Consider the following 25,654-nt stretch of genomic DNA (forward strand, 5'->3'; position numbering starts at 1 on the left):
TTAGTGTCCCTGTTCTTACATATGATCTCCATCATTTGATATCTTCATTATCTGTCATATTAACCAATCTGATAAGTGTGAGATGGAAACTAAAATTGTTTTAATTTGCATTTCTCTAATCAAGAATGAGTTAGCACATTTTTCATGTGATTATTGATAGCTTTGATTTCTTTTTCTGAAACTTCTTGTTCATATCCCTCCGACCATTTATCCGTTAGGGAATGGTTTTTATTTTTATAAATCTAACTCTGTCTCCTATGTATTTGTGGAATGATGACTTAATTATAGAAACTTGCTGAAATCGCTCCCTTCCTTCAAGTTCCTCACTTTCTTTCTAACTTTGACTAGATTTTTTCTTTTTTTGTCAAAAACTTAAACATTTTTTGTAATTAAATGATTTGTTTTACTTCCCATAATCACTTCCTCTTTTCTCCCACCCTGTTCAATCACAAACTTTTTTTCTTATCATAGATTGTAGCGTGCTGTCGTCTCCAGAAGCTGCCGGATCGCTCTCTGGGAAGAGATCTGCTGTGTCTACTCAAATCTCTCAGACAGATTCTTCTTCCTGTAACGAACCGTTGTCTCCAGGCAGTTGCTGTTAACTCTTGTCCAAAGAAGTGACTTCCCTTCCTGCAGAGAGCCCCGTCAAGCCTGATGCAATGCAGAGTCTTTCTTTTTGAATCCTGGCTCTGAATCTCCTCCAGCTCTTATCCTTCTCCAGGCCGATCTGCTGTCTGCGCCCATTGCTGTCTCTTTTTATCCTCCCAGAGAATGGGCGTGGGATAATGCAAGGGCTTCTGGGAAGAACCACCCCAGCCAATGAGCTTGCCCCCTCTATCAAGTCAACCTGAGTTCTCACCTTGTAACCATCCAGAAAACCTGAGTTCTCACCCAGTAATCCTAACATCTCCCCCTTTCTTTTGATTTAGAACATAGGACAGTCATGACCTTGAAACATAAATCCACCAATATGGGAAGTATTACAGATAATTACATAAATTACATAAGCACATAGTAACATAGTAACATAACACATGCTAGAAGTATATAACATAATCATAATCAAATAATCATAAATTGAAAATTTATAAATGTCCATAAGTCCATTGTCCATTAGTCTCATCTTGTGTGAGGAAGTCCAATGATTCCTGCTGATTTTAAAGTTCTTTAACAGTCTTTTTATTATCCATGCTCTTTCGGTGTAAGATGTTTCTTAGATCTTCTCCTTTATTTTGAGGTCTTTCTCTTTTTCTGTCTCTCTCTGGTGGACAAGGCGAATATGACTCGTTGGCACCCATCTGATTCCTTCTCCTGCTGAAGAAATACAAGCAAACCCTCTCTCCCAGGCAGTTAACCTATCTAATTTCCTTCTATTTACCACTTTCTAAATCTCTTCTCATCATCTGACAATTACATTGGAGTTGTTTGCACTGGGCACAGCCCTGTTGGTTTAAAAGGCCTGTATTCTCCCCAAGTGTAATCCATTTTTGCAATCTGATTGCCTTTTGACTGACTTATCAGGTAATCCCTTTCTGCCATGTGATTGCTTCTCTGCTGATTGATTAAATCAGAGTCCTGACCTTCTAAAGGCTCTTTAGGTGTAACATCAGCTGCCATCATGCCCCAAGTCTTTTTTGCCTGGGGCCCTGGATCTGGGCCCCTCATCCTATTTCCCTGAATTAGTTTACACTCTGATGCCCAATGGAGTCCTCTGTTGCATTTTGGACATGGGGTTTTAGGTCTTCTTTCACCCTGTCTTCTCACTGTATCTCCATACCTACACTGAGCTCTTAGATGCCCAATTTTTCCACATTGAAAACATCGCCGAGTTTCTCTAGAAGTCCCTTGCCAGGAGGGACCCTGTCTTTCCACATTCATCATTGTCCGGGTGTAAAAAGCATTTGTTCCCACTGTAGCACAGCGTCTTATGATCTCCTCTAAAGGAGCATCTTTGTCTAATCCCCATATAATTCTTTTGCAAATCTCATTGGCATTTTCCTTAGCCAGATGTCTGGTCATTATTTCTGTAGCTGAATTTTCTCCAATAGTTCTTTTGACAGCAGTTTGCAAACGTCCCACAAAATCTGCAAAAGGTTCATTGGGACCTTGCTGTATTTTAGTGAAAGCCTCTCCACGATCTTTCTGTCCAGGAAGGACACCCCAAGCTTTTATTGCAGCCTTAGCAATTTGTTCATATATTGTCATGGTATAATTAATCTGTTCCGAATTCTCTCCATATTGACCTTCACCAGCTAAGTGCTCAAAAGTGAATTGTGTGTTAACTCCTATTTCCAAATTGCATCTGACTTGAATTTTACATAATTCATGAAATTCCGCAAGCCATAATAAATTTTCTCCAGGTTCCAGACATGTCCTTGCTATGGATTTCCAATCATTCGGGGTTAGGACTTCATAAGACAAACCATCTAGTAACATTTTGACATAAGCTGATGTAGCCCCATAAAGGGTACAACCTTTTTTCAAATCCTTAATTTTATTCAAATCTAAAGGTGCATATCTTCTCCTTTTTTTACCTACAGAGTCAATATTTTCAATCACAGGATATGCATGTATAAAATCACTTATATCCTGTCCTTCTCTCTTAGCTTTAACCAATGCTTTTTCTAATCTTGTCATAGGCTTAGGCTTCTTCACAGGCAATTCTGTTTGTGTTTCTGCCTCTTCCCCTCTTTCTTCCTCCATCTCTGAAGGTGGGGTTGATGTGGGCCTGTCAATAATCTGTTCTCTAGGCAGGGTTGAAGCTTCTTCAAGAGAATCATACCATAATTCCTCATTTAAATCCTCTTGCTCTAGGGAAAGATCTTGATCTTTCCTTTTTTCCTCACACTTCCTCCTCTGTTCATTTTTAGAACTTTTCCTTCTCCTACAACTTGCTTGATAGTTTAAGGCTAATTGAACTATGTTGTAGATATAAAATACTTCTGCAGAAATTGAACGAGGCCCATTTTTTGCTTGAAATTCTTTCATTTCATATCCCACTAGCTTCCATTTATCTACATCTATCTTTTCTTCCTCTAAGAACCAAGGGGATGTGCGTCTTAATGCAGCCAAGAGTTTAGCAATCTGTACCCAGGTTACAAGTAAACTCTGCTCCTCAATTATCTTGATTATACTCTCTATAGTACCACTCCTGAATGGAGCTGAGGTTGCGTCTGGGGCTGAGGTTGAGTCGGCTGAGGTCCAGGGATTGAATATAGCTAACATCTGCCCCATTTCAGCTATAAGAGATTCCTGGTTTAGCCCTTCACAAGTTAAGTTCCTTATTTATCTATTAGCACGCTCACTTAATCTTTAACAAAGTTTCCTCGTTACTCACGGTTCTGGGTCAGAGAGACTGAGATCTAGATTGGAAGCTTTTCCACTGGAATCAGGACTGTGTCTGTCCCTGTTCGGGCGCCAAATTGCAAAGGTCTGGTCTAGCTCCTTTTGTCAGGATAAGCAAAAGTCCTTGCTCCACGTGTGGACGCCAAATGTAGCGTGCTGTCGTCTCCAGAAGCTGCCGGATCGCTCTCTGGGAAGAGATCTGCTGTGTCTACTCAAATCTCTCAGACAGATTCTTCTTCCTGTAACGAACCGTTGTCTCCAGGCAGTTGCTGTTAACTCTTGTCCAAAGAAGTGACTTCCCTTCCTGCAGAGAGCCCCGTCAAGCCTGATGCAATGCAGAGTCTTTCTTCTTGAATCCTGGCTCTGAATCTCCTCCAGCTCTTATCCTTCTCCAGGCCGATCTGCTGTCTGCGCCCATTGCTGTCTCTTTTTATCCTCCCAGAGAATGGGCGTGGGATAATGCAAGGGCTTCTGGGAAGAACCACCCCAGCCAATGAGCTTGCCCCCTCTATCAAGTCAACCTGAGTTCTCACCTTGTAACCATCCAGAAAACCTGAGTTCTCACCCAGTAATCCTAACAATAGATCTTATAAATAATTTTTTTTCATGTATCCTGAATTTATTTAGAATATCAACAATTATGTTTAAATCCTGTTCTATGCAGTATGAGATGTTGCCCTATGCCTAATTTCTGCCAAACTGCTTTCCATTTTTCCCAGCAATGCTTGTCAAATAGTGAGTTCTTGTCTCTAAAGCTTTTATCTTTTAGTTTATCAAACACTAAATTATGATGGTCATTTACTATTGAGTATGGTGTGCCTAATCTATTTCACTGGTCCACCAATCTATTTCTTGGCCAGTACTGGATTGTTTTGGTGATTATGACTTTGTAGTATGGTTTGAAATTTGGTCCTGTTAGGCCACCTTCACATTTTTTTTTCCAGTAATTCCCTTGATATTCTTGACCTTTTGTTATTCCAGATGAATTCTGTTATTTTTTTCTAGCTTCATAAAGAAATTCTTTGATAGTTTGATTGGCATGATATTGAATAAATAAATAAATTTAAGTAGAACTGTCATTTTAATTGTATTGGCTTGGCCTACCATGACAATTTTCTCTAATTATTTAGATCTGTCTTACTTTGTCTGAAGTGTTTGTAATTGTGTTTGGTTGGATTAGTCCCTGGGTTTATCTTCAAAGATAAACTTCTGAGTATTTTATAATGTTTGTAATCATTTTAAATGAAATTTCTCTATCTCTTTCTGCTATATTTTGATGGTAATATGTAGAAGTACTAATGATTTATATGGGTTTATTTTGATAGAGATTTGCTAAAGTTTTAATTATTTTGACTAGTTTTTAGTTGATCTGAAGGATTCTCCAAATATGCCATCATATCATCTTCAAAGAGTAATAGTTTTGTTTCCTCATTGTTTTTTTATTTCTTTATTTTCTTTTTCTCATCTTATTGTTATAGCTCATATTTCTAAGAAAGTTTCTAATAATAGAGGTAATAATGGACATTCCTGCTTCTTCTTAGATCATATTGGGAGGTCTTATCTTCATTACAGATGATGGTCAGTGATAGTTTTAGATAGAAACTACTTATTTTAGGAGAGATTCAATTTATTTCTATTTCTTCAGCATTTTATTTTGAATAGAGTTAGGTATTGTATTTTGTGAAAAGCTTTTTCTGCTTATCGATGTAAGCATATGATTTTTTTGTTGTTATTGATATGGCCAATTATACTGAGAGCTTCCTAATATTGAACCAGTCCTGCATTTCTAGTATAAATCCCATATAATCATAGTATATGGTCTTTGCTGTATATGGATGTAATCTCCTTGTATTTTACTCAAAAATTTTGCATCTATATTTATTAGGGAATTTGACCTATAATTTTATCTTTCTGCTTTTGCCTTTTCTGGTTTAGATAGAATATATTTCTGTCATAATAATTCTTTACTCATTTAAAATGATTTATTTATTATTGGGATTAATTATTCCTTAAATGTTTAGTAGAATTCACTTATAAATACATCTGCCCTAGAGGTTTTTTCTTAGAGAGTTTAATAATGCCTTATTCTATATCTTTTTTATGTTCTGGGGAATTTATTTTTGTAAATATTCATCCATTTCATTTAAATTTAGTTTTATGCATATATTTGAAAAAACAACTTCATAATTGCTTTATTTTGTCTTTGTACCATATTTTCATTTTTGATACTGTTAATTTCATTTTCTTCAAAACAAACAAATTAATTGTTGGTTTATATATTTTATTGTGCTTTTTTTAATATTTCTTTTTTTAAATTTTAATTATAGCATTTTATTGACAGAACAAAATCATGGGTAATTTTTACACCATTGTTCCTTGCACTCACTTCTGTTACAACTTTTCCCATCCCTCCCTCCACCCCCTCTCCTAGATGGCAGGTAGTCATATACATGTTAAACATGTTAAAGTATTTCCTAGATACAATATATGTGTGCAGATCCGTACAGTTCTCTTGTTGTACAAGAAAAATTGGATTCAGAAGGTAAAATTAACAGTTTACACTCATTTTCCAATGTTCCTTTTCTGGGTGTAGCTGATTCTGTCCATCATTGATCAATTGGGATTGGATTAGCTCTTCTCTATGTTGAAGATATCCACTTCCATCAGAATACATCCTCATACAGTATCATTGTTGAAGTGTACAACGATCTTCTGGTTCTGCTCATTTCACTTAGCATCAGTTGATGTAAGTCTCTCCAAGCCTCTCTGTATTCCTCCCGTTGGTCATTTCTTACAGAACAATAATATTCCATAACATTCATATACCATAATTTACCCATCCATTCTCCAATTGATGGACATCCATTCATCTTCCAGCTTCTAGCCACTATGAAAAGGGCTGCCACAAACATTTTGGCACATACAGGTCCCTTGGGGGTAGCCGGTTCCGAGAGATGCTAACTTTCTGGGGTTTTAATCCTCACCTCCAGTGTTTACACTCTCTCTGCTGCTCCTGGCTTGCTGCCAAGATGGAGTATCCACAGTGGGGTAAAAGCCTTTTCCCAGAAACTGCAGAGATCGTACCCCTCCCCCTCCGGTCTGAGCTGTGTGAGCTGTCTGTCTCTCTCTGGCTTGCCTGCCCTCAGTCTGCGCCCAGTCTGTTCGACCCTCCCCCGAGCAAACACAGACCTTCTCTGGCGAATTTCAAGGATGTCTTCTCTTGGTGATTATTTGTGGGTTTCTTTTCTGGTCAAGCATTAACTCTGAGGCTGGTCATGAAGTAAGTCCTGAGAGAAAACGCTGAGCTCAAGCAGCTGTCTGCCTCCATGCTGCCATCTTGGCCGGAAGTCCATTTAATTGTGTTTTTAAACCACCTCCTAGTTTTATTTTTAGTTCATTTTTTTTTTTTACTTTTAATTTTATTAATCTCATTGGTGTTTAGTTGGATATTTTAATTTTTTTCTAGTTATTTTTTAGTTGTATGTCCAATTCATTGAACTGCTCTTTCTCTATTTTGTTGTTGTAAGCCTTTAGAAATGTAACGTTCCAGACAATTTCCAGATGAAGAAATTAAAACCATTTCTAGTCATATGAAAAGGTGCTCTAAATCATTATTAATCAGAGAAATTCAAATTAAGATAACTCTGAGGTACCACTACACGCCTGTCAGATTGGCTAAGACGACAGGAAAAGATTTGGGAAAACTGGGACCTAATACGTTGTTGGTGGAGCTGTGAACTGTTCCAACCATTCTGGAAAAAATTTGGACTATGCTCAAAGAGCTATCAAAATGTGCATACCCTTTGATCCAGCACTGTTTCTACTGGACTTATATCCCAAAGACATCTTAAAGGAGGGAAAGGAACCCACATATGCAAAAATATTTGTGGCAGCCATTTTTGTTGTAATAAGAAACTGGAAACTGAGTGGATACCTATCAGTAGAAGAATGGCTAAATACGTTTTTGTACACGAATGTTATGAAATATTGTTGTTCTATAAGAAATGATCAGCAGGATGATTTCAGAAAAACCTAGAGAGACTTATAGGAACTAATAAGTGAAATGAGCAGAATCAGATCATCACAGCAACAAGATTATACCATGATCAATTCTGATGAAAGTGACTCTTCAACAATGACATGATTCCGGCCAGTTCCAATGATTTTGTGATGAAGAGAGCCATCTATATCCAGAGAGAGGATTGCGGGAACTGAGGATGGATCACAACATAGCATTTTCACTCTTTTTGTTATTGTTTGTTTGCATTTTATTTTCTTTCTCATTCTTTTCCTTTTTTATTTGGTTTTTCTTGTGCAGCAAGATAATTATATAAATATGTATGCATATACTGGATTTAACATATATTTTTACTATATTTAACATATATTGAATTACATGCCATCTAGGGGAAGGATGGGGGAAGGGAAGGAAAAATTGGAACACAAGGTTTTGCAAGGGTTAATGTTGAAAAATTATCCATGCATATGTTGTGAAAATAAAAAGCTTTAATAAAAAATTAAAAATTTTTAAAAATTAAAAAAAAGAAATGTATTGTTCCAAGTACTGTTTTGACTGCATCCTACAAATTTTGTTTTGTTTTCTCATAGTTATCATTTTCTTTAATTAAATTATTGAATATATGATTTTTTCTTTGCCCCATTCATTCTTTAGGATTAGATTTTTAAGTTTTCAATTAGGTTTCCATGACCTTTTATTAAATGTAATTTTATAGTTTTATGAAATGAAAGGAATGCCTTTAATATTTCTGCTTTTCTGCATTTTTTTTGCCCCAGAACATGAAGATGTCATTTATAGTTGAGAAACAGATATACTTCTTTCTACTCCCATTCAATTTTCTTCATAGGTTTATCATATTTAGCTTTTCTAAAATTCCATTCATTTCTTTAAATTCTTTCTTGTTGATTTTATGGTTAGCTTTATTAGACTCTGGGAGGGGAAAGCTGAGGTCCTTCATCCTGTAATTAATTAAATTTTTTTGTTGAAGAACTTGGATACTATGGTTTTTAGTGTGTATACATATTATATCACTTCATTGCCTACAGTGCCTTATAACAAGATGTAGTTTCACTACATCTCCTTTCTTTTTAATTAGATCTATTTTTTTTTTGCTTTGTCTGAGATTGTGATTGCTACACCTGCCTGTTTCACTTCAGCTGAAGCATAAGATTCTGCTACACCCCTTTATTTTAACTCTTTGTGTCTCTGTTTCAAATGTGTTTCTTGTCAACAACATATTGTTGGATTCTGTTTTCTAATCCATTCTGCTTTCTGCTTTTCTTTCATGGGTAAGTTCATTTCTTTCATATTCATAGTTTACTTACTGTCTTTCCTTCATTGTATTTTCTTCTGTTAGCCTTCTTTCTTTCTCTTTCTTTTTATTCAGTACTTCCTCAAAACTCAATTTGCTTCTGATCAGTGCCTGGATTAATCTACTTTCCCTTTTTTTACTTCCCCTCTTTTCTTATCTCCTTCCCCTTTTACTTTCCTGCTATATAAGCTGTATTTCTCTGCCAAATTTAGTGTATATACTATGTATGTGTGTGCATATATATATATGCATATATGTATACACACACAATACATATGAAACAACAATTCAGATGAAAATTATTCTCAACACTTTCCTCTCCACTATAAAAGCTCTTCTTTATACATTTTTCTCATGTGAGAAAATTTTCTCCATTCTTCCTCTTTCTTTCCCCTCTTTCCTGTTCATCTTTCTCACTCATCTATTATTTTCAGGTCATCTCAACTTAATGTACTCACTCCCATGTCTTCCTTCGATTGTATAGTCCTTCTAAATTTCTCTACATCAATAAAATTCTTATATGTATCATTTTCCCTTATAAGAAAATACTAGTTTAACCTTATTTTGTCCCTTATAATTTCTCATATTTTTCATTTGAAAAATAATTTATTATTCAGTTCTGGGCTTTTCATCAGAAATAGGTACAATATGTGTTTATGTATGTGTACATTCATGTGCATATATATTTTGTGCATACATATAAAATATTATATATTTACTTATCAATTCTGTGGATAGCATACTTATTCATGAGTCCATTGTAGTTGATTTGAGTATTTTTAATACTTAGAATGACTTAGTCACTATAAGTTATTTTTAGAACAATATTACTATTCCTCCAACATTCTTATTTAAATTTTAAATAATTTTTAGCTCTTCCAGTAAATCTAGCCAACCTTGTGTCCAATTCACATTTTTCTTTGAGCCTAAGCTATTTTGACATTATTGCCTTCTTCTGTTTATGTATATTGATCTTCCCTGTCACCATAGTAGTGTTTTATGTCATTTGTTTATTTTTCCAGGCTACTTCTTGATTTTTAATTTTATATTAAAATTGGGGTCTGTTTCTTGGGAGGGTTGAGAGAGGCACTGTCTCAAGCTTTTTCTTGCTGCTGTTTTTGGAGCTACTTCTAGATATTTTAAAGTTTTGGATACTTTCAAAGTATTGTGATCCATGGAGATGTGTGGTCACACTCTGTTATTTAGCTAGAAATGGCCCCTGGTCCCTTGGGCCCAAAAAATGATACTGCTACTTAGGGCCCAAGTACTCTTAATATATATTTTTGTATACTACAAGATAGTGGCTTAAAATTTAAAAAAAAAATCATTTCCCTAAATATATGATTAATGATCTGGAAGTATTTTTTGGCATCAAAGAGATAATTTTGTTAACAAAATTATACTTTCAATGCATATATAAAATTCTGCTTTGGATGCTGAATGTGATTAATTACTGATTAATTAATTCATTAAGTTTTTTATTATGCATATATTAGGTAATAATAGTAAATAGTGACTTGGACCACTGAGAATACTCCATTGATTCAAAAGTAAATCATTATTGATTAGAGAAGTAGAAATTAAAACAACTTTGATACATCATTTGACATCTATCAGATTTGCTAAAATGATTGAAGAGGAAAATAAAAAATGTTGGAAGAGATGTGGGAAAATTGGCATACTAATTCATTGGTGGAATTGTGAATTGATCTAATCATCTTCAAGAGCAATCTAGAATTATGTCCTAGTAGTGATAAAACTATTTGACCCAGAAATACTAATAAAGACCTGGAAATTTCAAGGACTACCATCAATTGGAGAATAGTTAAACAAGTGGCATAAAATTGTAATGGATTACTACTCTGACATAAGAAGTAATGAGCTTTATGATCTTAGGAAAACATGGATAGACTTGCATGAAACAATGAAGAGTGAATGAGTAAAATCAAAAGAACATTGCCTACGGTAATTGCAATGTTGTTTTAAGAACAACTTTGAGCAACTAAGTCATTTGGCTATTATAAACACCCAAATTAACTAAAAAGGACATATGAAGGAACACTCTACCTCCACCCAAAGAACTGATAAATCAACATATATAGAATGATTATATACATGTATATGTGCATATGTGTATATACACATATGTATATGTATATGTGTATATATGCTTATATGGGCCTAATGGTAATGGGATAAGGGGAAAGAAGAGGAAAATATACATGAAAACTTTTATTTTATATTTAAAAGGATTAGCAAATAGTATATATTTGAAGTTTCATATGCAATCTTCTTTTAAAAATGAACTTAGATAAATTAAAAATGAAATAATTTTTTCAAAGTGAATTATTTTTTAGAAAAGCCTTCAATTAAAGGTAACAATATTCAGTGTTAGGATATTTTGTCCAGAGAATGAAAGAAAGATAATGGAATCTATATTTATATTATATCCTTTTCCAAGGCCATGTTAGAATTCAAGAAGTGTAACAACAACAATAACTATAGCTAGAATTTATGTAGTGCTTTAAAGTTTGTCAAGAGCTCTACACATATGCCATTTGATCTTCACAACAAGGAGTTTGGGAGGTTGATGTTTTATCTCTATTTCCAGAAGAGAAAACTGAGGCATATAAAGTTTAAATGACTTGCCCAAGATCAAGCAGTAACTATTTGAGGAAAGATTTGAACCTAGAACTCCCTGCCTCCATGTCTGGTATTCTGTGCCATTGAACTTGTTAATCCTCTCTTTTGAAGACTGATAATTTATTCAAAATACGGACAAGGATAGATACTCATCACTCCATTTGTTACATGATATTAAAGTTGTTTGGTTCTCTCTATAATATTAAGATGTCATTAAAATGGATCTTTGTTTAAATTTTTTACTCTTTTCTCTCATGCAGCTAAAACATTGAGAATAAAGAATTTATCAACTAAGGTAATCCACACCCATACATTTAAATCAAGGAAATTAGATTTCAGAAATATTCAGCTCTAATGGTGAATGACTATGAAGACAAGCTAAAACAAATGATCAATTTTTTTTTTTTTTTTTGTAAGCATCACTACATGACAGGCTCAGCATTCCACATTGGATTAGATGCTCAAATATTCAAATAGACTTGTCATATCATTCTTCTCAGTGTTAAAATCACAACTCATCCATGTCTGCCTGTCCTAGGTGATTTGATGGATGTTCTCTCAAGTTCACCTCAAAATGTTCACTAAATGTCCTAGAAGTGTTTTTCCTTTTCTCCTGTCATGAAACCAATAAAATAGCCACCATTATCTTTTGTCTTCACATGACCAGAACATCCATTCTCCTTCAATTATCTTTTAAAATTCTCTGGAGATTGTAAAAATCTGTCTTACATCCATAACAATGACTCATATTGGTCAGTTGCTAGTACATCAAAACTAATTTTATTCACAAAAGGAAGCTGAATGAGTGTTTATTCCTCATAAATATTTTGTGTGCTTGAGGGATTATTTTCCTTTTACAGATAAAATCACAGGGCAATACCATATTGTTTGGCAACTTCACTTGCAATATTATGGGATGGATTTCACTTTCAAATTCATCAGGAAATGATTTAACAAATATTTGATGGATTGAATTGAACTGATTTTTTGATAAACTTATGCTTGGGTTCATTTTCCTAGTGTGTGAATTACTCCCTGGGAATATATTACACTCTTCAAGATACTGTATTAAATAAGAACAATTGCATTTGTTAAAAACAAGTTACAAATTATTGTGCATATTATCTCATTTGATTTTCACAACAATCCTGCCAGGTAGATGGTAAATATATGATTAATGTTATTTTATAAAGGGTCAGACTGTGGCACAGAGAGGTTAAATGATGTTATCTGGGTAGTATCAGAGAATGGCTCTGAACTCAGTTCCTGATTCCAAAGTTTATATTCTTTCTACTATTCCAGAATGCCTCTCTACTCCAGTACCTTTTAAGTAAAATGAAAGAATCACTTTATACTGTCTACTATTCAAGGCCTAGAATCTATTTGATGTTTTATTTTGCTTTTTTACTTGTTGGAAAAGGCAGCATACACTGGGTTTGGAAGTTTTGAGACTTTCTAACTAATGAGATGTTTCAACTCTGGTTCTGCCCACTATTATATGAAAGAACATCTTTTAGCTGTAGCTATGTAGACCAGTAGGTAAAGTCAGGGACAAAGAGTCAGAAAGATCCAAGGGCAAAAATGACTTCAAAAACTTACTCCCTGTGCCATTCATTTAATCTGTCTCAGTTTCCACATCAGTAAAATGGGGATATTAATAGTACTTACCTCATAGGTCAGTTGTGAGAATCTATTAAGTTAAAATATGTAAAACAATAAGTGCTAGCTATTATTTTATCTGTGTAGCTTTAGAAAAATAATTAATTCTTTTGAGTTTCAGTTTTTCCCTCTGTAAAAGTGAGATTGATCAGTAAGCATTTATTAGTAAGCCTTCTATGTGTTTTGTGCTAAAAGTTGGGGCTATAAAGAAGAGCAAAATGACAATCCCTGCCCTCAAAGAGTTCATAATCTAATGAGGAAAACATAAACAAATATGTATATAAAATCTCTATATAGGATAATTAGGCAATAGTTAACAGAGAGAAGACACTAGAATGAAAAAGGAATTAGGAAAGTCTGGGAAAAGTGGGCATTTTAATTAGGACTTGAAGAAAGCCAGGGAAGTCAGGAGACTGATTTAAAGAGGGAGAGAATTTCAGGCATATGGGACAGTGAGAAAAAATATTTGAAAACCTGGAGGTGGAGTATAATAGAAGGTATTTTTTATCTGGCATTTGTTATAAGGAAAGTGCTTTGTAAATCGTAATGAATTATATTATAACGGGAATGTGTTGATTTTTAAGTTAAATTGTGATTCACTATGTTTTTTTTTAACCTTTTCCCCAATATTCTTATAAAACTATCCATATCTTTTTTTTTTTTAACAAATATTTTAATTTATGGAATAAAACAATATAATAATAATATGATTGCACATGACACTGAAAATCCATTATGTACAACTTATTGCTCCTTTTAAATATATAATAAAGTTATCATGCAAATTTTGGGGGGGTTCCTTCCCTCCTCTTTTCCCCTTCCCCCCACCTTAGAGATGGCTAGCATTAAACTCAAATAGGTGTATATATATGTATACATATATATATATATATATATATATATATATATATACCTATATAATACATACATATATATGTAAAACTATTCTATACATATTATTTTTTAAAAACTTTGATAAATCAGCCCTGAAGCCAGGAGGACCTGAGTTCAAATATGACCTTGGGCATTTGAAATTTCCTAGTTGTGGGACCCTGGGCAAATCACTTAACCCCAATTGCCTGGGGGGCGGGGAAGCTTTGACAGATTACATCTGGTATATAATAAAATCAACTTAGTTTTTTTTTTTTTATTAACTTCTTGTTCAGTCATATTCAACTCTTTATGATTCCATTTTAGGTTTTTTTTGATAAAGATAGTAATTTCTTTCTCCAGCTCATTTTACAGCTGGAGAAACTGAGGCAAATGGGATTAAGTGACTTGTCCAGGGTCAAACAGCTAGTAAGTATCTAAGGCCACATTTGAACTCAGGTTTTTCTGACTCCAGGCTAAGCACTTTTATCTATTGTACTACCTAGATTTCTGACCCCATTTCTCTGACTAGCCTTAGTCTTTTAGACTGCCAGAAAAGAAAGTTATTGAATATTTAATTAAATAACCCCCCAAACAAATAATGTTATAATTAATGCAGTTCCTTCTGTTTCAAGTAATGTCCCTAAATTATACCATTAATAATATTTGACTTGTTTTATAATTTTTTTTCTAATATCTGAAACAAAAAATTCCCTTTTGCCCTTAAATTTACTCATAACTCTTTCTAACTAAACTCTTTAATTTGTAACATCCACTTTTACCAAAGGAGATGAAGGAGGAAGGGAAAATTAAAAAGAAATATATTTTAGTATTCACAGCCACAGGAATGTTTTATATTATTCAAGTTTAGAACCCAAGCACATTTCTAAGACAGCAATCATAACATCAAATAGAGCCAGGAGGACTTCAGCCCCTTCCTAGAAGTCCCAATCAGTCACCACCTCTACTAGGAAAAACAAACCAGCCCCCAGACACATACACACATGCTCTACAGTGGGGGTGGGGTGGGGTGGTGGTAGGCAAGTGATAGATGACATTGAACTTTTTTCCCCCAAGTTCAAAAATATTTCCCCCAAACTCAATATTACGTGGGTGCTCATATATTTACTACCCAGATTTGCATTTTGCCTAACTAAAATCAACAGAAACTTAGACAGGAACTTTGAGAGAGGCCAGTCTCTCTCTCTCTCTCTCTCTCTCTCTCTCTCTCTCTAGCTCTCCCTTTCTCAAAACATACATACACATATATTTATATATATACATTTATAAGTAAAACACACATATATAAAAACATATGTTTGTAATATCTGTGTATATATGTATGTATATGAATATATATCATAGGCAAGTATGTATAATTGTTATGTACACATATCTTTTATACACATAAATACACATATGGGATTATGTATATGTGTCCTGATTTTTTTCCCTCTACTTTAGGACTAGATTACCAATCCCCATCAATGGATATTTCCAGTCCTTCTCTGAAGACTGTGAACCCCATTTTTGGAGTTCCGGGTCGGATTCTCCGCCTCTCCTGCTAGTCCTAACTCCCAGCAAGGATTGCAGTCCCTCTCCAGGGGAGCCCCAGCCCAAGGCAGCTCAGGGCTCTCTGCAGCTGTCTCAGAGCTAAAGGGTCAGATTTAATTTCACAACAAAGTCTCCTCATCACCATAACGAAAAGGGAGGCTAAGGCAACGCGAAAGGTCAGGGAACGTTCTACGCTTAAGCCGGGCTGAAGTGGTGCATGGTGTCTGGTGGCTAGTGGCTGGTGAAGCCACTGTGTGAATGTGGGAAGGTCAGGAGAGGAGGGGGAGAAAAGGAGAGAAAGAGAAGAAGGAAGAAGAAAGGAGAATTAGAAGAGGGGGGGAGGAGGAGGAGGAGGAGGAGGAGGAGGAGGAGGAGGAGGAGGAGGAGGAGGAGAAGGAGGAGGAGGAGGAGGAGGAGGAGGAGGAGGAGGAGGAGGAGGAGGAGGAGGAGGAGGAGGAGGAGGAGGAGGAGGAGGAGGAGGAGGAGGAGGAGGAGGAGGAGGAGGAGGAGGAGGAGGAGGAGGAGGAGGAGGAGGAGGAGGAGGAGGAAAGGGAACTAAAGACTTGACTTACTTGTTCAAAACTTCGGGCCTGCTTCTCGATGAGGCAGGGGTGAAAAACCAGTTGTTCCAAAATAAAACCCAAAGAGTAAACTGATAGGGACAAGCGGCGCTGGAAGGAGTTTTGTCTGTATACCAGTTTCCAGAAATACGAATCTATAGTTCCTTTCTTTTTCTTTTGTCTCTTTTACTTTCTTTAAAAAAAAAAAAAATTAAAAATACAGTAACAACACATAGACACACCTCTAGTGCCTCTTGAAATAAAGGGGGAAAAAAAAATAATAAAGCTGGTGAGATGCCCTGGAGTGCGCAGCAACCACAGCAATAAGCGACAGCGAGGCGATACCTCACCCACCTCCCTCCTTTCTTCCCTCCCACTCTCTCCCTCTCTCCCAGCCTCCTCCCCAGGCCAGGCTCCCGGAGCGCTCCCAACACTGCAGCAGCTGCGGGCACAGCGCGCTATCCCGCTCCGGGCCTCTTGCCCACCCTTGCCGAGGGGAAGTCCCAGAACGCCGTTGGCCTTCCTGAGTTTCCTATATTAAAATCAGAAGGGTATAAAGGTAGTTCTGGAGACAAAAGGGAGGTTCGGCGGGATGCTGCTTCTTGTACAGGTCTGGGGAATTTAGGGGAATGAGGTGTGAGGAAGTTAAAGAAGGAGGTACGGTTTTTTGCAGATAAATTTTTAAAGAAGGGATGTATTTGACCAAAAATAATAGTTGCTTGTTCCTACACTGTAAGCAAAGATTTCTGAATTTCTTATGTTCATCCCTTGTTTTCACTGGGGAGTACAGACAGCTATGCAAATACCCCGTGGATTTATTTGTGTAAAATAAATCCTTGCACATATGTAGAAGCTGCATTGAATACGGCTTATATGTTCATTCTGAACTAATCTCCCTTTCAAACATTTTCCACTGTCACCTAGACATGGAAAGTGAGAGGAAAAGAGGAAAGGGATGGGCACCCAGTTACACAGCCATTCAATTAGCTCTGTGTGAATAATTATCACTCAGATTTATATAATAGCTTGATGTTTACTAAGATTTCTGTAGAGAGGCAAAGAGGGCAAACAATTCAAGGACTTAGTCAATACAGCCAACTTCTAGGCTTTAAACTGCAAAGAAGGTAATGACTTGTATTGGTAGAAACATTTTCTTCAATGAGTAATTCCCTATATAAATGAATCCATAGGTACATCTCTGTCCCTTCAGAGACTTTATTTCATGACTCAATATAACCATTTAACGTCAGTGCCATAACTGGTGCCACTCATTTTGCAGAGGAGAAAACTGAAAGTAAGGGTTAAGTGACTTGTGCATGGTCACATACTTAACAAATGGTTGTGATGGTAGCCAAATTTTGTTCAGTCCTTTTTTCAGTCATGTCTAACTCTTCATGACTCCATTTGAAGTTTCCCTGGCAAAGATACTGAAATAAAGGCTTACCATTTCCTTCTCTAGCTCATTTTTCAGATGAGAAAACTGAGGCAAATTGGATTTATCCAGTTTCATACAACTAGTAAGTGTCTGAGATCAGATTTGAACTCAGGAAGATGTCTTCCCCATTGAAAATTCAAAATGTAAATATTCAAATATAAATTTAAATTATCTTAATTCCAGATTTATCACTTTATTTATAGACCAAAATCCGTTTATATGCATCAATCAATGTATATATTGAGCCCCTGTTGGGTATTGTCAGCATTTTTGAGCATTTGGGCTTGGGGGGAGGGTAGGGAAGATTAAACCTTTCTCTTGTCTTTAAGGATCTTAAATGATTTGAGAGATTTTTTTTTTTTAAAAAAAAAACATGAAATAGAGTAAAAAACATATAAAACTTGTGCTAAATTGTATGTGCTATATTTGATAGTTGTTCAGGCTCATCCAGAGATACCTGCCAAAAGCTATTGTTGATGTTGGCTAAGGACAATTTCTTGTAGAGGCAAAGTTGAAAACAGTTTTGGGAAAGTGTATTACCCAATTAGTTCATAATCTCTTGTTTACATATTGAGATATTTGCCATATCTATCATTTGATTTTGATGTCATAGTTTGCACACAGTTGGTATCTTTCATTTTTTATTTCTGTCCACCCCCTTCAATATAAAGTTGGAAAGATAAGGAGGACTTCATAAAGGTGGGGGAAGGAGAGGTATTTGAGTTTGTGCTGAAAGAGAAAAAACAGTTTTACAATGAATGTACCTGAGGTGGGGGAATCAGTCATTCTTGCCAAGAAGGACATAAAGACAAAAGCTAAGGTAGTAAAGTGCAGGTTAAAATTGGGACTGGTAATCAAGAGAAAGAGTATCTTCTTTTTATGAGTGAGCCAATTGAGATTAAATGACTTGGCCAAGGTCATACAGCTAAGAGGTGTTAAGAAGTAGCATTTATACTCAGGTCCTTCAGTACTACAGAGTTTCTTAAAAAAAAAAAAAAAAAAAAAAAAAAAAAAAAAAAAGTGGTTGCCTAGTCTAATATCCTGAAAACAAAATACTCAACTCATTTGGAAAGTCTAACTGGGGTAGCTAGGTGTCACACTGAATAGATTATAGGTTCTAAATTAGACCTGAGTTCAAATCCAATCTCAGACATCTCTATCTATCATAGCACAATGTCTCTTCCATAAACAACGATTAAGCAACTATTTGCAAGACATTGTAGTAAATGCTGGGAATGGAAAGGAGGAAAAAAGACAAGATAACTGCTGCCCCCAAGGAACTCACATTCTAATGATTTAGATTTAGATTTAATGATTTGATTTAGAAATCAGAATTAAAGCAAAATTTACTAACCTATCATGTGCAAAACACTGGGGATTGCTGGTGATGGTGGCACAAGGTGATATGGATAAAACTGATTCCCTCTGCTAATTCTAAGAATCATTTATCCAGTCTTTGTAATTTAGCATCAGCATAAAATCCTTTCTTTGTATTATTGCTTGTGCAGTTCCTGCTCTTTTGATTTTTCTTTTTGTTTCAGAAAATCTAGTTAACTACTTTTGTTAATAATCTTTATAGTGGAGTCAGGTCTAGGATTTGTGTTTTCATTTCTAAAGGGAACTCCACCAACAAAAAGATTGATGCCTGTTCTACAACTTTAGCTTTTTACAGTTGCCTGGAGCACTAGAAGGTTGGGAGGTCAAACAACTTTTTTTGGGGGTAGTGGGTATCATACAAATGCTATAACAGAATACTTACTGAGGGCAGGGACTGGTTTTTGCTTTGCCTTTTGTTTTTCTCTGTATTCCCAGAGATTACTATAGTGTCTGAAACATTAGGGAAGGAAATTTACTTGGCTTTAAAAAATCTGAAAACCCCCCCCAGAATTTATACATCTTAAGGAATATAAAAGGTAAATCATTTAACTTCTCCAGAAACATAAAATCTTAATCTCTCTCTCTCTCCTCCTCTCTCTTTCTCTCTGTCACTGTCACTGTCTCTGTTTCTTTCTCTTTCTTTATACACATAGTCCTCCTGCCTCGATTTCTCTCTCTGTCTTTGTATGTTTATATTTCTCTTTGTCTCTTTGTGTATATATGTCTCTATGCATATATATGTGCATATATAAATATAGAGATCACATATATAGTTTATAGAACACACATGTATTGTGCATATACACAAGATATATATGTATGTGTTTCATGTGTAGATATACATATACATTATATATGTGTATACATATGTATGTGTGTGTGGCTATGCCCACACATATATAGACATATAGTAAAACCTTTTTACTAATAGTTAGGGAAAAATCAGAGCTTCCTAGCACAATATACAAATTCTTCATATTCTCTTTATGAAACAGAAGTATAAGAAGCCAATTTACTGAGCATAATTCATTGCAGACACTTGCTTGAGTAAACAATCCTCTAGAGCCTTCTCAGATGCATAGCCAATAGGGAGCTGTCTGACTACTTGAGGTTTTTACATATCTTTCAACAAAATCAGAAATCCAAATTCAACATCAGTCTTGGATATACAATGAGGATTGATGACACTTCCTGGAACAGAAATCTATAATATCTAAATGCATTATTCTTATCTGTGCATTTTAAAATAAATATATATTTTAGATATTTTCATATTAGTGACATCAACTTTGTAATGAAATATTTTAGTCATCAAATATTTCTAGTATGTGTATGTCATGCAAAAGAGAACAAAGTTAAAAGCAATGCATTGAAATTTGACATAAATATACATTCTGACTATTCACATAAAATGTTTGTGTATTTATATTTTTGTAAGCATGCATAATATGTGTATATAAAATTTCTCAGTGTATTTCTAGCAAAGGCATAAGTTAAGTATGTTAATATTATGTCAGTTACTTTATATTAAACTCAGAAACATCCAGCTGTTTGTGCATCATAAAATGCTAATCCTAGCTGCCATAATGATCTATATTATGCACAGTAAAGAAATGACTAAAAAGTCTGTTGCAAATTGGACAGGCTCATGGAAGGCTCAAAACTACTTAAGTGTAGAGTTATACATGGACTTATGGCATAAACAGGGAACACATGTGCCAGAAGTGTACATTTAGAACTTCAGACCTCTGCAAATCCAAATCCAAAAAATTCAAAGGCCACAAGTTAACACAAGTTCTGTTGTTCTTCTAGGGCTGAAATTGGCCTACATGCAGAGCAAGAATGAACACAGAAACATAAACATAACACACATACAAATATGCTACATCACACTACACCTTATTTAAAAGAACAAACTTCAAATGCATAAATGTGTCCACACTTTTGTTTTATCCTCTGATGGGATTATTTTCTCATGGAAATGAAGAATATTATTCTCATGGAAGAGAATAATTGCAAATATGTATATAGTGCTTTTTGCTTTGCAAAGTGTTTTATATATATTATCTCATTTGATTCTCACAACAACCCTGTGGAGGCCTTATTTACAGATGAGGAAACTGAGGCAGACAGGACTTAAGTGACTTGGCCAGATTCATAAAGGTAGGAAGAATCTAAAACTAAATTTGATTTCAACTCAAATCTTTCTGATTCCAAGGCCAGTGGCTTGGGTTACTGGGCTACCTAGATGCCCCTATTCTATAATATTATTTATAATAGAATAGAACTTATTTAAAATGAAGACAACTTCCCAAAAGTAATTTAATGGCTTCCCAGAAATACCTTTTAATGCTTTGGTTTTTATCTAACACAAATAACATTTTAACTGCTCACCAAGATATCTTAAAACACATTGGAATTTATTTTCTCTCTCCCCTTCTTAGCTAAATTACTCCCTGTTTATAAATTTAATGCTTAGGAAGGAGTATAAATTTTTTTTTTTACTGTAATCAAATGCCACTATTATAGTTAACAATATTGAAAAGTGTTTATTGAGAGCATTTATAAAGCATGTTACAATAGGTACTATGCAAAGATAATACTACAGACATGGTTCCTGTTATCTAGTAGCTTATAAGTCAGTTGTAGTAAACTAAATGGTACTTTTGTGTTCTACTTTCAGCACTGCTCAGCACACTAGAGTATCCTGTAACTTGAAAATTAATACCCTCTCTATTGCCACCTTTAAAAGTGCTTGGTGTAGGGGGGGGGGGAACGGTTGTTCATCTGACAGGAATTAGGCTATTATTTGACTCATAAATTTTGACATTTACATCAGATGTTTGGAACAGGAATCTCTGAAACATTTTTATTAAATATTATTAGTAAATAGCAGTTTGCCTTTACTGAAAAATCTAAGTTAAATAGAATATAAATACAAAGGGCAATAACACATTCACATAAAGGGGATTTGGATGAGTTTCATTGGTCAGAGGAAACTGAAGGAAAAAGAATAGGGGAATTTTATTTTTATGTATTTATACTTTGTTTCTAATAAAAAAAATTTGAGAAGATTTCCCTCTCTTTTGCTCATCCTTCAACTACAAGTAAGAGCTAATACCTATATGTCTCTCATTTTCTATCTTATTGCTATAAGGTATGCATATATTTTAAAATATTTACAATTTTAGCTTCAAATCATTCCATAAGGAATCCTCATTGATTGTTTCCTTGCATCTTCCAAATTTATTCAATTGTACCATTTTCTGAATTAAATCCAACTTAAATTTTCCTTTGTTTTCTTTCATCTCAGCCTTCCAGTCCCTCTCCCATGACACCTTGAAATAGTTATATAAATTCTCCAAGAAGCAATATTAAGTCTGGTTATCTTGTTTTTGTCATATCCTTTTGCCATTTTTCAGAGGTAATCAATTCCCAAAGCTCCTAGATGATTCTTTTTCTAGTTTCTGCCAAAAAGAGAGAATGTAGTGTGGAGGGAATAGTGCTATACACAGAATCTGAATTCCACATTCTGATCTTACCTGTTGGCTCATGGTTAGGTCTCAAATCTCTTGGGCCTCATTTCCCACATCTAAAATAGGAATAATAATACCTACCATATTTTCCTGATTGGGTTAGTGTGAAGATCAAAGAGATAATAAATGCATGACATTTTGGAAACCTTATAATACAAGATGTTCTATTTGTACCCGTATCCAATGCTGAGGTACCCAGTACCAAGTAAATAGATGCAATCCAGTCAATGTCTTCTGCAAATCACTGTCACCTTCCTACATATTTGTGAGTCATATGTTTGCAACCACAAAGGGCACAGAATTGGTCAATCTTTATAATTCCTGCCATATCACATAGCAAGCATCCAATTCACTCATCATTACCACTAGGGAATCACACCCCTCCCCCCACTTTCTTACAAGGATAAAGATGTAGGTGCAACTAAAAAAAAAAAAAAAAAGTTATTCATCTTTACAATTTATTGTTTTCTTAGTTTTGCTGCGCAGGGGACAACACATATACTCCTTAAGTAAACCTTAATAGCCAGCCATTTTGAAGGACATAGTTTTGCTCATGAAGGAACTCATGTATGGGTACTCTTAGATTATGTCTCCCCAGACATATTATTTTGTACTTATCTAAGTTGGATCTCATTTTGTTATTTCCTATCCAAGTTTTTTGGGATATAACAGAGATTATTTTTGATGAGTGGTTTAGTTCATAAATTTCATTTACTTGTAAAATTCTTTTTCATTGCTCCCATCTAGTGATTCAAAAATCATTATGGACAGTTCATTCTGCTTCCATTTTAAAAATTGAAATGGAAGAAAACACTTAAATAATAAGCCATAGATTATTTACTAGAGCCCATTTATATTCAGCATTCATCCTCTGTTGGCAAACAAGACATATTAATAATAGTCCTAAAAGTGGATAATGCATATTAAATGTGATATATGCCAACTTAAATACCTTCTCATTTTAAATAACCATGGGAGAATACCAAAAATGTGTGTTGTGACTAAGTAGCACAAAATGGAATATACTGAGCATGATCATAAAAATATTGTCAATTCAATGTAATCATTTTGATGATTGTCTAGTATGCAAGAATTTTGAAGCCATTTTTGGTCCTAAATTTATTGGTTTTTGAATTTGCTATTTTATTGACTCTGTTACTTTGCAGAAAGGAAAAGAGGTGGTTTCTTTTTTTTTTTTTTTTTGAGGGAGGTGTGTAGGATTCTGTATTTGGTTTTCTTCATTGAAGCCCTTTCTTATTGCAATTATGGATTCTCTCTTTCATTAAACAAATGTTTCACCTTTAAGGCTTAACATTGCTGACATCACAGCAGGCTTTTAAAAATCATTTTGGGATAATTTAAAAAATTTGTTCTAAGCATTATAGTAAGTTTTCAAGTCTTGCCTAAATTCACTCTTATATTTGTAAGTACGGTTTGTGGGAGAGGGGGAAATTGGCTAAACTTGACATGAAAAACATTTCAAAACTCACTACATATTGACAGATGATTGCCATTCTACTTTGAAATGTTTCTTCACTACTCGATTTTTAATGCCCTACACATTTATGATTCAACTATACATCCTATTGATTTGCCCAGGTTTCAAATGCTGGCTGTGTGGCCTTTTAAATCTTGGGAGATTTGTTTATATATTGAGGGAAAGCTTGAATCCTATTAAATAACTCTCAGCTGGTCCAAGTAGATAAAAGAAAACTAAATATGAAATGGTGCAAAAATATTTTTTTTTCCTGAAGAATGTCACACTTTTTTTAATAGTCCATGACCATGAAAGGCTGTATCTGATTCCTATACCCAGTTCAGTGTCTGTATTGCAATCACCAACAACAATTTTTAATCTTTGAAATCATCTAAATTGTCTTTACTGGCCCACCAGTCAAAATTTTAATGGAGCTGCACTGTAGCAACTTTGTAAATTTATATATGCATTGAGATCTATTCAGAGCCAAAGGAGGCAGGACTTCTTTTGGTTATCTTAATTCTGTGTATACAAGGCTTATTTGGAACTGAGGCCAAGGGCACAGGAATTCTTGCAAGCCCAAGTTCCAATTAAATTTGGAGGCAGAAATATATAGCGAGATCAATCCGTTTGCGTTTAAATGAGGTTATTGGTGTTCAGGAAACATCACTGGGAAATCAGGAATGTAGCAGCCTGGATCAAAACTGAATAGACTATTTGATGTGAAAATTGAGCTGGGTCAGCCTGAGAGTATAGATAGGGTAGAGGAGAGAGTTTGTTCTGGAGAACTGGGGAGCGAGTTTATCAAGGGGAGTTAAAGACGCCTGAGGGATTCGGCTATATGGCTAAGGTGGGACGAATTGCTTTGGTCCTGCGTGGCAAAGTACCATGAAATAGCTTGAGCCATGCTCAGATAGTTGAGCAAAAGCCACTTCAGGTAGGAGTGTTCTTTTGTTGATTTAGCCTTTAATCTGGTGGAAATCTAGCTTCTTAATCTTAATTTAGCTAGGTTGGCTGGATTTTTAGCAGACTTTGTACTGTCAGCCAGCCCAGTTTCTCCTCTAAGGACCACAAGGTTCAGACTGCAGGCAATCCATGAAGCTCGGAGCAGAGCCTAGGCGTCTCGGTCTTTTTCGAGTTCAGACTCGCTCGCTCCCGGCTTTTCTTCTTCTCTGCGCTTTTTTTTCCCCTTTCTTTCTTTCTTTCTTTCTTCTTCTTCCCTCCCCCCCCCCCCGTTTCCTGGTTTAAAAAATAAATAAATAAAAATAAATCCAGCCCATGGAAGAAACGCGATAGGTTTCTGTGATGCAGCCTCTCACACGTGGTTATACACATGGGCAGAGGGGTGGCTAATGGTAGGAGGAGGAGGGGAATAAAGAGAAACTTGAAATTATGGCAGAGCTGTAAAATTTGAGATTTTGCTTCATCGTTTTCCACTTACTTTTGTCCTTTGCAGCTGCGTTTGCCCAACAAAAATGAAAGAAGGAAGATGTTCCAGCACAGACGTGTTTACAGACATGGATGTGCATACAATTCTACGAATGAAGGTTTGAGTGGAAAAGAAAAGGACAGATGTCATATAGGCTGCGCCAATAAATCTGTGGTTCAATATTTCCCCAGACAGCATACATATGAACGCCATTACCCAAATCTAAAGTGCGGGCATTAGGTAAGTTTCAAATATGAGGCATTTCAATATAATCCAACAATAGTATTTTAAACACAAGCAAGTTTGGAATGGGAAAAAAAAAAAGGAAGACAATATATCTATATAGATCTAGATATAATATAGCTAGCCAGGTATACAATAGTTTGTTAGATTAGTAGCGCTCTATAGGTATTTCTAAATTTTCGTACATAAATAAACT

The 25,654-nt window shown here is 35.2% G+C and overlaps 2 long non-coding RNA genes across 2 annotated transcripts in view; one reads left to right on the forward strand and one right to left on the reverse strand.

Annotated features, from left to right (window-relative positions):
* LOC141553976 (uncharacterized) overlaps positions 1-16,234 on the reverse strand; it is a 198,456-nt gene extending 182,222 nt beyond the window's left edge. The window contains exon 1 of the long non-coding RNA XR_012485744.1: positions 15,974-16,234. This is a non-coding gene — a long non-coding RNA (uncharacterized LOC141553976). The remainder of the gene's footprint in view (positions 1-15,973) is intronic.
* LOC141553981 (uncharacterized) overlaps positions 1-25,257 on the forward strand; it is a 31,118-nt gene extending 5,861 nt beyond the window's left edge. Inside the window, exons 2-3 of the long non-coding RNA XR_012485747.1 lie at positions 11,579-11,613; positions 25,243-25,257. This is a non-coding gene — a long non-coding RNA (uncharacterized LOC141553981). The remainder of the gene's footprint in view (positions 1-11,578; positions 11,614-25,242) is intronic.
* The last annotated feature ends 397 nt before the right edge of the window (positions 25,258-25,654 follow it).

Source organism: Sminthopsis crassicaudata, chromosome 1 (assembly GCF_048593235.1).
Source record: "Sminthopsis crassicaudata isolate SCR6 chromosome 1, ASM4859323v1, whole genome shotgun sequence".
NCBI classification, from domain to species: domain Eukaryota; kingdom Metazoa; phylum Chordata; class Mammalia; order Dasyuromorphia; family Dasyuridae; genus Sminthopsis; species Sminthopsis crassicaudata.